This window comes from Cupressus sempervirens, chromosome 3, assembly GCF_028749045.1.
Source record: "Cupressus sempervirens isolate cs-2001-9-10 chromosome 3, ASM2874904v1, whole genome shotgun sequence".
Classification (NCBI taxonomy): Eukaryota; Viridiplantae; Streptophyta; class Pinopsida; order Cupressales; family Cupressaceae; genus Cupressus; species Cupressus sempervirens.
Window position 1 is genome coordinate 269,965,473 of NC_143120.1, and position 14,197 is coordinate 269,979,669.

Here is a 14,197-nt window from a genome sequence, read left to right on the forward strand (position 1 = left end):
TTTAAGGAGAATAACTACAAAGCCTAACAAGCCTATATTCGCACAATTGGAAGGTAGAGTAGGTAGTCAAGGAAAACAAGTGCAAAGCTACAAAATTTTTTTGCACCATTGTAACAATGAAGAAAATATTTAGAAGATAAGTCATGAAAGGCGCAAAAGTGTTAAGGAGATGGCCAAGTGCAATGTCACAACTTGGAATGCAGTTAAGGAAGAAAGAATTGTGAATAGGCGAGAAAGAATTATTCATAATTTTGTAGCCAAAAAAGTCAAAAGAGGATAGAGAATACATGGAGAAAGAAGATGGACACATCAAACAAGAAATAGTTACAAATAAAGAAAGAAGTTGTAGAGACAAGAAAGGTAGTTGAACTCCAAATCTTGATGATTTGTTGAACAAGCTGGCATGAGGATAAAAGTTGAAGGTTCTCAGATGGCACAAGTGTGGGAGAAATTAGAGAGTTGGAAAATTAGTATTGTAGAAGTTAACAAAGAGTTATTTTCTAGTAGATGGAGTTTTCTTGAATGTAATGTGATCTTTTGAATTCAATAAAAAATAGTTAAAGTGTGTTAGTTAGTTCTAGTTCGTAACTTGTCTTCTATTGGTAGAGCTTAGTAGAGTAGAATTGCGCTGCATAAGAGTAGCTTAATAAATGGATTCTTCTTGATCCCTATATTCAATCAAATGGAATTATGGAGTCAAGAAGAATCCTCTCTATATATGTTCTTTTCTTTTCTATATGTGTGTGGTGGAGCTAGCTCTGAATTCAAGCAAGGCCTAGGCAAGCAAGGCATGTCTCAGTTAGGAAACTTGTAAAGAGAGAGAAGAAGTGAGAGGAGAGTGCATGATTGATTTTTATCAATCATGAGAAGTGGTGGTTTGATAGTATTTTTGGTGGGTAGGAAGCCTTAAGAAGGGGAAGAGATTAATTCCTCTAGTACTAGGGCCAGGTAGTAATCCTAGGGGCTTAATAGTGAGTCTAAGGAGTTCTAGAAGAAAGTACAACTCAAGGTAGAAGGAAACATCCCCATCACATAGAAATTCCTTTCTCCCTCCATGTATCTATCTTATATTACCCCTCTTTACCTTTAGCTTCTTTCCATCTATATCCTAATTTCTCTATTTCTCATTGATTTACTCTATCTATCTATCTATTCAATATCCATCTTGCACCTCATATATCATTATCATTCTCTCTCTTTACATCCCTCATATCCTCTTCCTATTTCAATCCCTCCTACTATGGACCTCCTCTTTATCTCTCCCTTTAAAGCTATCCTCTAGACTTTATGTTTTATGTTGATCCAACTATCTACACACTATCTCTCCCTATGTTTCCCTCTCAATTTTTATCTCTATCAATCTTCTCACAACTCTAACCCCTTTTTAATTTATATTATTCATTTTAATCATTAGACACCCCCTCACTCTCTCCTTATCTCTCATCAAAATTATATACCCAACTAAGTATTATTTACTATATGAAATGGAAAACTTAGCTATTTGAAATCAATAATTCAAAATCCCCCCCTTTAGACCTTATAATTTCATGTGATAAATACTCTCATGGATATAAATAGAAGAAATAATGAAAAATATTGACCTAGAATAAATAAGATCAATACTTGAATGTTAAATCTTAGCTTTGAATGAGTCTATGTTGAAAATAGATTGATACAAGTATGAATATGTGTTTCAATCATTGTTTTGTCACTAATGTCAAACCTATTACTTTTTGGTAAGATAATTTCTTAGATGATTTGAGTACTATAATTTCTTTTATTGATGAAGAGGATTTGATCAAATGAGGTAAAAATAGAACTTAGAGGAAAGATTGAGTTATGATATGAAAAAGGAGTATAAGGATCAATTAAGATAGTGATATTATAGTGCATTGATAATCTACTTAAGGTTGCAACGGATGGATACATTGATTAAGTTTAGAAGAATAAATTGAACAAATTGTGTTTTCCAAGCTTAATAATCTACACAATAGGTGCCAAGAAAAGTTAGTGTAAGTTGTGCAAAAAATTAGTCGGAGATGAGCAAAGTCAATTTCAGTGTAAGTCGAGTGATATAGTGTAAGTTGAGTAAATTTTAGTTGATGTTTGTTGTGGTTTCACAATGCATGCACCATTTCACCTAAAAATGGGACCTCCTACTTTATTTTTTTGCCTTTCTGGAACCCTGGTCTAGGGTTTGAGTCTTTTTAGGCTTTTATCTTTTGTTTTTGGTCAAAACTAGGTCTCGATTTGAAAAATTAGATTCTGAATATCACCTAAGAGGACTAAGGCATTTAGAAAAGATAAAAGGTGCACCAGTGCACCTCACCAAGTGTGCTAGTGCACCAAGAAAACTTTAAAAAACACTATGTGGGAAGTGCACATCAACGCACCTACGCAGTCACACACCTCCCATAGTTGCACTAGGTCAAGACTCTATATAACCTAGGATCTCATTTGACTTTGCACTTCATTTTTTTTTCTCTAGCTCTCCTTTGTGTAGCACTGCACACATTTAGGTGTGCATATCCCTCACTCCTCACCTTCACTTGTAGCCACATACATTAACGAACATTAAAAAAATCTAAAGTCAAAATGCGCAGTTGCACACCTATTTAGGTGCGCTGCTGCACACTTTTCTTTGCTAAAAAACTTCAAGAAAATTTAAAAACATAAGCATAACCCTAAATTTAAGTTGCATAGTAGTGTACCTAATTAGGTACATTTCTGCACACTTGCACTTGCACCTTTGTTTGTGCTAAGTCAAATATAGGGTGTGCATCAACGCACCCATGTATTAAAACTTAACAAAGAATGATGCACACTAGCTGCACCTCAGAGGTGCACTAGGTGAGCTCTTTTTTACTTATAAGAGGGTAAAATGGAATTTTTAAATGTTTTGTGAAGTTTTTACAATCTATTTTTTTCAAGTCATAATTAAGGTTTGTTTTAGGTTTGATTTTCATCTCTTTGGACTAATGTTTGCTTCTTTTTGTAGATAAAAGGACATCCTTAACTTTTCAGGGTCATAACTTTCAACCTAGAGTTCAAAATTCACAACCATTTACATTTTTGGAAAGAAGAATTAAAAATATAATTCTAGTCCCTAAAATAGTGAGTCTTTGGCTACACAATTTTAGGGATTGATGAAGGTTTCAACTTGAAATTTTGAGCAGAAGACCTCTAAAAAAGCCAATTAAAAAGACTAGAAAAGCTTGTAAAAAAGGTATGAAAAAGTTTCAAAAATTTGATCATTTTGGATAATCTGGATCACCTATTCTTTGACTTAGAAGGATTAGACAGTTGGAGAGAAGAAAATATCAAAGATACAAAGGTTGGATACATGAACTAGAATAGGTTTGTTATCTTATGCAACTATCAATGACAAGATTCAACACAAGTGCCTTGGGATTTTAGAAGTAGGAGTTTAGGTCTATGAAACTTTTTGGCTATAAAGAGGGTATAAATCATCAAAATGATCAAAATAAGTACAAAAAAGTGATCTAAAACCCTGTTTGAGTAGAACCTAGAAAATATTTTCAAAACTAAGAACTTTGATTTTTTGGCCAGTTGAGCACCTTGCACAAATTTCATGCTGGTGCACAGGTGTGTTGCTGCGTCAGGTGAGATTTTGCAATGGTGTTCCAGAAGAATTTTGAAGAAGTAAAAGTGCACCAATAGTTAACTACTAGTTCCAAATTTAGAGCTTTCCATGCATTGAAAATGTGTCGAAAATGCATTCTAACGGTAGCTTAACTCCTATAGATGCCTAGTGAAGATGAAGTTTTTATTTCTGGCACTTCCAGAGACTTCTACATCATCTAATGGCTTTCTTCTTCTTATTTTATCATGCTTTCTTTATTTTAAGACATGTAAAGGCTCATCTCTCTCACTCTCAACACAAATTGAGGAGATGATTTCTTATAAATTCAGGAATGTAACATGTATTCCAGGTCACCGCCATTATTTTGATGCAATAATATATGCTATTGATGCTCGCATTTGGAGTGTAGTGATTCTTGCCTATGTGTGTTAAATTTTGTCAATGTATGTCCATGGAATGTAATTGAGCCAAAAATATTATTGTATTATTTTTGGTTGTGCGATCTTTTAATTATGGTGTTTGCTATGGGTCTACAAATTATGTTGATGTACTTAGTTCAAGAAGAGATCATCATATTGTTCCTGCATAGCTTTTTGTCTCGCATGAGTGCACTTTCCATGGCATTGCGATCTGATGAAAAGTGAAACATCTTATAGTTACTGAATTCCCATTGACGATTGCATTAGTGGAATAAAGGAAGTGTAGCTCCTATTTTCATTAGTTACCTACTGATCTTTTCAAAGGCTTAACTCACAGACGTGTTGTTTTTGTGGCTTATGTTTGTTAGGAATTTCCCTTTCATGTTATTTTCTTTCATCTCTCGTTACCTTATCTTTTTTATTTGCTTTTCTAACCCTTGGTTAAATTAGGAACTCATATAGTTGCATTGTTAGATTGCAATCATTTAAAAAACAAAAAATATAAAAAAAAAATCTCTTTTGTGGTTAATTTTGAAATAGCAAGCAGATTGACCATTTGATCCGAAATTGTTTCGAACCAACAAAGGCCTTTTTGTGAAAAACACATTTATCTTCAACTAAGTTGATTCTAGTAGGTCTCAAGATCACTTGAAACCTTGGAGTTATCCTAGATCAGTTTTTAAAGAGAGGAATTCAAAAGGATACCTGTCATTAAGCATTGTGCAAAACAATAGCTCAACAATGCCAGGCACCAGTAAACTTTAGTTTGTGCCAAGTGTTTTGATAGTGGATGTTGAGAAACATAGTATGTGTTGAGCATCAAATGCAAGTTAATCTAGAGTATTAACATTATGAGAAAGATTGTGAATTTGATGAATCTGACCAACAAGTTTGATTTCTTGGATTGTGTGAACTATGTGGAAGATAAGCTTGATGAGCTAGTGGCACAAAATTCAAGATGAACCATTTTGAGGTGAATTCAAAGAGGATTGAAGGAGAAGTTTTTAGAAGGGAATAAAATGAAATGATGGGTAGATTCATTGAATCCAACCTAATCCAACCTAACCCTAAAATGGACGATAGAGGTTGAATGGAAAAATATCTTAATTTTCTATTTATAGAGATGGTTGGTCAGAAGCAAAGAATGTCATGTGTGAGAACCTAAGGAAGACAAGGAGTCTAGGGTATTTCTTCATTCAGTGACCTAAGAGAAGAGACTACAATGGCAAGCAAAGCAATAAGGCTTAAGGGTATGGATGCTTGAGGGGTGAACAAGTTGTCAGAGATGAAGTGTGTAAAAGCTAACAAGAATGGAGGACTGAAATGAAGATATGTAATCTGCAAGTGTGTTATAAGTTGTTATTAGATCAAGCCTTATTATTACTTTCTAATCATTGTACTAGTATAGAGAAAATCCTTTGGTTAATGTTGACCTAATAGTCATTTGTAAATCCTTTAACTGGGTGATATTCCAAGTGAATGATCTAAAGTCCTCTAACAAGGCCCACTCCTAACAAGGTGATCCAGGTCATATTTAACAATGTGCATTGTAACCTTTAACAGGGTTGACCTTTCACAAGGCATCACTTTAGAAGAGTGAGAATGAGTAACATGTTATTGGTGGTTTTACCAAAATTGGGTTTTCACATTAAATAATTGGGTCAACTATGTTATTGAATTTGTTATGTTTCATGCTTACATTTCTACAAAGTTGATTTGATAGTAACCTACAAGTTTAAGTGATTGTATGACCTAATAGATGAATGTATGATGAAAATGTTTTATGGATATGGGTTCACTAAGTTGTGAAAAGTTTTAATTGTACATCTAGACCTTGGATAATTGATTCACACCCCCCCCCCTCTTAGTTATTCTAAAGCATTCCAACAATTGCTATTAGAGCCATCTGCTTAAGATGACTAGTTTGAAGGTACTAGAAGAAAAAATATCAAGATGTCAAAAGGAGAGGTACCCAACCTTAATAGAGATAAATTTCCTACATGGAAAAGTCTGATGAAGCTACACCTTGGAGGTCTTGGAGTTCATGCACAATCTACCATTGTTGTTGAGCATGTCAATCCTACTAGAGTCCTAACTATTGAAGATCTGAAAAAGAAGAAAGAACACAACCAGGCAATATTGGAAATTGACTTTGCCCAAAGTTATGCTGAGTTTGATGATATCAAGCGTTATGATAGTGCAAAGAAAATTTGGGATTCTCTACACACCATCTATGGAGGTGATACAAATGTTCTAAGAGCAAAATTTGAAAGTCTTAGAGGTAAGTTTGATGATATGAGAATGTAAGAAGGTGAGAATATTGCTCAATATTGCTCTAGGATAAAGGATGTTGTTAATGCAGTAAGGGGATCTACTAGTATGACATATGCTAATACTATACTAAGAAAAGTTTTGAGAACACTACTACCCAATTATGCCATTAGAGTTTCTACAATATAAGAACAAAGATGTATACCAGGTTCTAATCAGATTCTTAAAGGTCTGGTAGGTAGGCTCATTGCTTTTGAGCTATCTAATTTTGATAATTACAAACCTGAAAACATTGAATCTACTTTCAACGCCAAGTTGTCATTGAAGGAACCTAATGAGAAGAAGAAGAAAAAGGTAAAATATGTGTCCAATGACAGTGATATAGATGAGGAGGGTGTAGAATAACTTGAAGCACTACTAGCAAGGAGATTTCATAGAGGTGAAGGCAAGTTCAAAGGTAAGTTACCTACCATGTGTTTCAATTGCAATGATGTTGGTCATGTTGCTGCTAGATGTCCAGAGAAGAAGAATTATAGAGGTGGAGACAAGTACAAAAGTAGAAGAGATGAAGAAAAAAAATATTAAAAAGACAAGAGTAAGAAGTCTTTCTACATTATTGAAGAAGAAACAAAAGATGGATCTAATGATCATGATGATGAAGTGGTGTATGTTGCAATGAAAGATGAATCTAACAAAGATGAGACAATTGCACTAGTGTCTTGTGTGAACAAGAATGACAGATGGATCATTGACAATGGGTGTTCAAATCAAATGACTAAAGATAAAAGTATGTTCACTACCTTGAATTATTATGATGGAAATAGTGTAAGGTTTGGTAATGATGCACCCCATCTGATAAAAGGAAGAGATTATATCAAACTCACAAGAAAGATTTTATGTGATAATGCTTATTATGTTGAAGGACTTAACTATAATTTTTTGAGTGTGTCACAACTAAATAATTTAGGTTGTAAGGTTGAGTTTGAGAACAAGATTTCTAAGATATATGATACTGATGGAAAACTATTTGGAAAAGGTGACCAGACTAGAGGTAATCTATTCTACCTTGATATAGAGGATGCTACTTGTTTAATTGTAGAATTTGATGATGTGTGGCTATGGAACAAGAGGTTATGTCATGTTAATTTTGATAACTTGGTTAGTATTGGTAACATGAGAAGAGTCGGAGGTTTTTCTAAATTGAAGAAGCCTAACAATATAATTTGCAAACAATGTCAGTTAGGAAAAATGAGTAAGTCAATTTTTAAGAGTAAGACTCATACCTCTAAAGGATTATTACAGATTGTTCATACTAACTTCTGTGGACCAATTGATGTGAAAAGCTACAAAGGAGATACGTACATTATGTTATTTCTTGTTGATTATTCTAGAATGATGAAAGTTATCTTTCTAAAATAGAAATCAGATGCTTTCCAAATGTTTAAGTGGTACTTAGCAAGATTTGAGAAGGAAATAGGTAAAAGTCTAAAATGTTTGAGATTTGATAGAGGAGGAGAGTTTAAATCAAATGAGTTTGAGATGTTTTGTAATGATAAAGGAATTAAAAGACAAACATTTTCTCCTAGAACCCCTCCACAAAATGGAATTGCTAAAAGGAGGAATAGATATGCAATGGACTATACTAGGACACCCATGATGGAGAAAGATGTTGCTTTGAAATACTGGAGAGAAACTATAAGTATAGTTGTCTACACCTTGAACCATGTACAAGTCAAGAAAGGTACTCATTCAACACCTTTTGAACTATGGTATGGATACTCACCAAATGTAAAATATTTTTAGGTATTTGGAAGCAAGTGTTATATTCTCAAAGATTTCAGGAATGGTAAATTAGATGCAAAAAGTGAAGAAGGTATATTCCTTAGTTATTCCACAAGAAGTAAAGCTTATAAGTGTTTAAATACTAACACTAACAAAGTTGTGGAAAGGGAAAATGCAAAATTTGATGAATGTACAGAAGTACATGAGGTAGAACCTATGAAGGAACTAGAAGAATATAAATCATTTGTATACTTTTATGAAGGTATGCCTATTGAAGAAGATGTTGTAAATCAAGTTGCAAACCAACAATAAGTTTCAGTGACTATTGAGTCACATACTTTGAATGTTGAGTTGCATTTAGGAACTGAGCTCCATTCAGGTGTCAAGTTATAGAATGAATTTGAGGCACATTCTAGTTCTAAGATTAGTGTACATAAAAGAGATATTGAACAACCTTATATAGATGTACATAGTTATTTATAAGTTGAGAGACCAAATGAGAAAAACATAGCAGAACTGAGATTCTCTAAGTATGTCAAGAGACATCACCCTACTACACAAATTATTAGAGATAAAGATGCTAGCCCAATGACAAGGAACAAGTTGAGAAATGATACATGTTTTTTTATTATGCAAGAACCTATAAAAGTGAAATATTCCTTAGAGGATGTGGACTGGAGTAAAGCCATGAAAGAAGAGATTGAAAAAATTGAGAAAAATAAGATATGGACTCTATTTCCTAGACTAGAAGATTAAAATGTGATTGACACCAAGTGGGTGTACATAAAAAAGTTAGATGAAAATGATGAAGTAACAAGAAAAAAGGAAAGATTAGTTTGTAAAGGATATGCACAAGAAGAAGGGATAGACTATGGAGAAACATTCACTCTAGTTGCAAGATTGGAAGGAGTAAGAACTCTGCTTGCTTACTCTACATACAAAGGTTTCAAAGTTTATCAAATGACTGTTAAGTCTTCATTTTTTAATGGTATATTAGAGGACGAGGTTTATATAGAATAGCCAAAAGGATTTGTTAATGCTGACAAAAAAAACATGGTATGTAGACTACAAAAAGCTTCATATGGTTTGAAGCAAGAACCAAGATCATGGTATGAAAGGCTTCATAATTATCCTGTGAATATTGGATTTGAGAGGACTAATGATAACAACAATCTTTACCTGAAGATAGAGAAAGGAAAAGGTATTTTATATCTGAAATTTTTGTTGATGATATCATATTTGGAGCTCAAGATACTTTATGTAAGGCTTTTGCAAATGAAATGAAGAATGAATTTGAGATGTCTATGTTTGGAGAGATCAAGTTCTTTGTGGGTTTGCAAGTACATTAGATGAAATATGGTATATACATCACTCAGTCAAAATATTTAAAGGAGATAGTGAATTTTTTTGGATTGGAAGATTCAAAGCTAGTAAGTACACCTATGGTGACAAGACATAAATGATCAAACAATGATGATTTAGCTGAGGTGAATCTAAAATTGTTCAAGTCTATGATTGGAAAATTACAATATGTAGTACATAGTAGACCAGATATCACATTATCTATTGGGATAGTTGCAAGATTCTATACTAATCCTAGGGAGAATCATTTCATGGCTATTAAGAGAATAATGAGATATTTGAAAGGAATAAAAGACTAATGTCTATACTACAAGAAAATTGAGAGCCTACACTGATGCTAATTGGGCTAGAAATATTGACAACAAAAAAAGCACTAGTGGAGGAGAATTTTTCTTAGGCAAAAGGCTAGTTACATGGACTAGCAATTGCATCTCTCAATCTACTGCTGAATTTGAATATGTTGTTACTGTAGTAAATTGTACAAACATTGTATGGATCAAACAACTACTCAAAGGTATGAAGGAGGAAATCACTGAACTTGTGATACTTTATTATGATAATACAAGTGCTATAAATATATCAAAGAACCTTGTGATGCACACAAAGAATAAGCACATTGCAATCAAGTACTATTACTTGAGAGAGTTAGTTCAAGATAAAGAGGTGAAGGTGAAATATGTTAACAAAAAAGAGAAAATAGTTGATATCTTCACAAAAGCATTACCTAAGGATGCTCATGAGTATCTGAGAGGTAAACTAAGGGTGATACCCCTATCAAAGGTTATCTAAGAAGCATGAGGAGTTCCATACATCAAACAAGTTGATTGATATATGTTACACATTGATGCAATGGATCTTACTTTAGGAGTTTCCTAAAGTAATCAAAGAGTTGAAGCTGTGAATTAGTCACAAGCTAGGTAACAGAGAGAGAAACTAAATATGTTCATATCTAGATATTGAGATGACAAGTATGTGGCATTTTTTTCAAAGAGGGAGAAATCCTATTGAGGGAGAAATCTTGCTCCTATTGAAGGGAGAAATATAAGGAAGAAAGATAAATTATGCTCCTGACTATTGAGGGGGGTATTGTTTTTAAAGAAGGAGATGAAAAAACACACAGAAGAAACATGGAATACCTAGTAATAGGGAGTTAATGAAAAATGAGATATAAGAAATGATCTAGAGGGAGTCATGAGGATAGGTTGATTGAATGTCTATTGACCAGAACAAAAAATTTGTAACCTATTCAGAAGATGAAAATTGTTGATAGAGGGAGAGATTTCAATACAAAGAATTATTTTCTTTTTGATATTTTGTTGGTTGTACTAATTAATTTTGGTTTTCCATCAATGAAAAAGAGGGAGATTGTTGAAAATAGATTGATACAAGTATGAATATGTGTTTCAATCATTGTTTTGTCACTAATGTCAAACTTGCTACTTGCTAGTAAGATAATTGCTTAGATGATTTGAGTACTATCATCTATTTGATTGATGAAAAGGATTTGATCAAATGAGGTAACAATAGCACCTAGAGGAAAGGTTGAGTTATGATATGAAAAATGAGTACAAGGATCAGTAAAGATAGTGATATTATAGTGCATTGATAATCTACTTAAGGTTGCAAAGGATGGATATAATGATTAAGCTCAGAAGAACAAGTTGAATGAATTATGTCTGCCAAGTTTACCAATCTGCATAGTAGGTGCTGAGAGAAGTTAGTGTAAGCCAAGTAGAAAATTATTTGGAGCCAAGAAAAGTCAATTTCAATGTAAGCTGAGTGATATAGTGTAAGCCAAGTAAAGTTTAATTGATGTCAAGCACCAATGAACTTTAGTTCATGTTGAGTGTTTTGATAGTGGATGTCAAGCAACATAGTATGTGCCAAGCATCAAAAGTAAGTTAATGTTGAGTTTAAGAATTATGAGAAAGATCATGAATTTGATGAATCTGAGCTGACAAGTTTAATTTCTTGGATTGTGTGAACCATTTGGAAGATAAGATTGATGTGCTAGTTGCATAGAATTCAAGATGAACCATTTTGAGGTGAATTCAAAGAGGATTGAAGGAGAAGTTTCTAGAAGGGAATAAAATGAAATGATGGATAGATTCATTGAATCCTACCTAATCTAACCTAACCCTAAAATGGATGATGGAGGTTGAACGAAAAAATACCTTAATTTTCTATTTATAGAGATGGTTGGTTAGAAGAAAAGGTTGTCATGTGTGAGAACCTAAGGAAGACAAGGAGTCTAGGGTATTACTTCATTCAGTGACCTAAGAGAAGAGACTAAATTGGCAAGCAAAGCAAGAAGGCTTAAAGGTATGGTTTCTTGAAGGGTGAACAATTTGTTAGAGCTAAAGTGTGTGAAAGCCAAGAAAAATGGAGGACTAAAACATAGATCTATAATTTGCAAGTGTGTTGTAAGTTGTTATTAGATCATGCCTTATTGTTACTTTCTAATCATTGTGCTAGTCTAGGGTAAATCCTTTGGATTAAGATTGACCTAACAGTCATTTGTAAATCCTTTAACTAGGTGACATTCCAAGTGAATGATCTAAAGTCCTCTAAAAAGGCTCACTCCTAATAGGGTGATTGAAACCCTTTAACCAAGTCACATTTAACAAGTTGCATTGTAACCTTTAACAGGGTTGACCTTTCACAAGTCATCACTTTAGAAGAGTGAGAATGAGTAGCATGTTACTGGTGATTTTTCAATTGGGTTTACACATTAAATCATTGTGTCAAATGTGTTATTGAATCTATTATGTTTCATGCTTACATTTTTGCAAAGTTGATTTGACAGTAACCTACAAGCTTAAGGAGTTATATGATCAAATGGATGCATGCATGATGAAAATGTTTTATGGATATGGGTTCACTAAGTTGTGAAAAGTTTGAATTGTACATTTGGACCTTGGATAACTAATTCACCCCCACCTTAGTTATTCTAAAGAATTCCAACATATATGTATATAGGAGAAGTGGTTATACTAATATTGAAAATAATGGCAAATCATTATGTTGTGGTATATTTGTGAATTTTTATCACATTTTTTATACCCATATGTCTCTTGTAATTCATACTCTCCCTATCTACCTCCCTATTATTTATTGTATATATTTCTTATACACACATACACTCCTTTCTCCCATCCTATATCTATCTCATCTTACCCCTTTCTTTACCATTCATTTCTAACTATCTATATTCTATTTTCTCAATTTATCTTTTATCTACCCTATGAATCTATCTATAAACTCATATATCTATATAATTCTATCTCTTCATCTCCCCACTCTCCTCTCCCCTCTTATTGTTTCTCTCCCTCCCACTTTCTTCTTCTTTGCATTTCCCTTCATATTCATCTCCCTCATATACACATTCTCTCCCAAAAATTTCCTCCCTATTTTTATCACTGTCAATCTTTTCACCTCACTATCTCTCTTTTCTCTTTATATTATTCATCTTATATGAAATCAACAATATAGCCTTTTGAAACAAATAAATAAAAATAGGATGTATCTCAAATTTATAGACTTTGTCTTAGATACAGTGTTCTTTGTGTATTATAGAGGTTGTTAGTATGTCTTCATACAATTTAAGGAACTATATCAAAGATATCTAGGTTTCGTTTGAGCTATTTTCTAATAAGAGTTATATATATGAAAGGTTAAAGGAAAATTTTATTAGTATTATGCATTATACAAAAACTATTATTTTATTATATTTTGGTAATGTAGATTTCAATAATTTGAAGTTACAAGGACTCTAAGTTACAAGTGCAAAATTAAATAAAATGATCAATAAAAAAGTTTCTAGAACATAGAATATGTGCTATGACAGAAATGAAAATATTTATAAAGGTTGATGTTGGAAAGAAAGTTCAATACATTATAAAAATGATCTAGTTATGCATAGATTCCAAAAATAAATCTCACTTATAACTAGGATTAACAACTTACATTGAAAATTCTTATAAGAAGTTGTGTCAATACTTACCACTATGTTTTATCAAGCTTTTCAATGACATAAGCTTATTCAAACACAATATCTAACATTTTATCAATATGGATAAATGATTATTACTTACTAAAAGACCTTTATGTTGTTCTAGCAAGTTTTTATTAAATATTTATAAATTGAAATTGAAACATAATAAATTAGAGTTCCCCAGACCATGACAATTTGTACCCTTATGATACAAATTATGAAAAACTACCAAATACCATCGAAATTTAGAGTGATAAATTTGATTCATTTATTTCCATGGAAGATTTTTAGAGCTTATCTCACTTAATTGTACATGCAAATAGTTTTGAAGTAATCTTGGGTACAAGTAAATATTTTATATAATATATTTTAGAGTAGGACAAAGTACCAAAATTGAGAACCAACGTACATAAACCATTTGAAATCAACCTATCACAAAGGGATTATAAGTGTGGATGCATAGAAAGCAATGGAGAGTGACAACCCCAAGAATAAAACCCAACCAACAATTTTGTGTCCTTTCATAAATCCAAAAACACTCCTATTTACTTAGTTTTGCCTCAATCTTTAGCATATCCTAAATCAACGATCCCCATGAAGAACATCTCAATTTCAGCCCCTCTTAGATACTAGAGTAATAATTCTAGACCACAATAGAATACCTATCAGTGAAAACTATTTTTATTGGAATCCTCCAAAAAACAATTTGATCTTCCAACTAGTAATCATACTAAATGCTAAAACATACATTTTCTCCTAGTTATT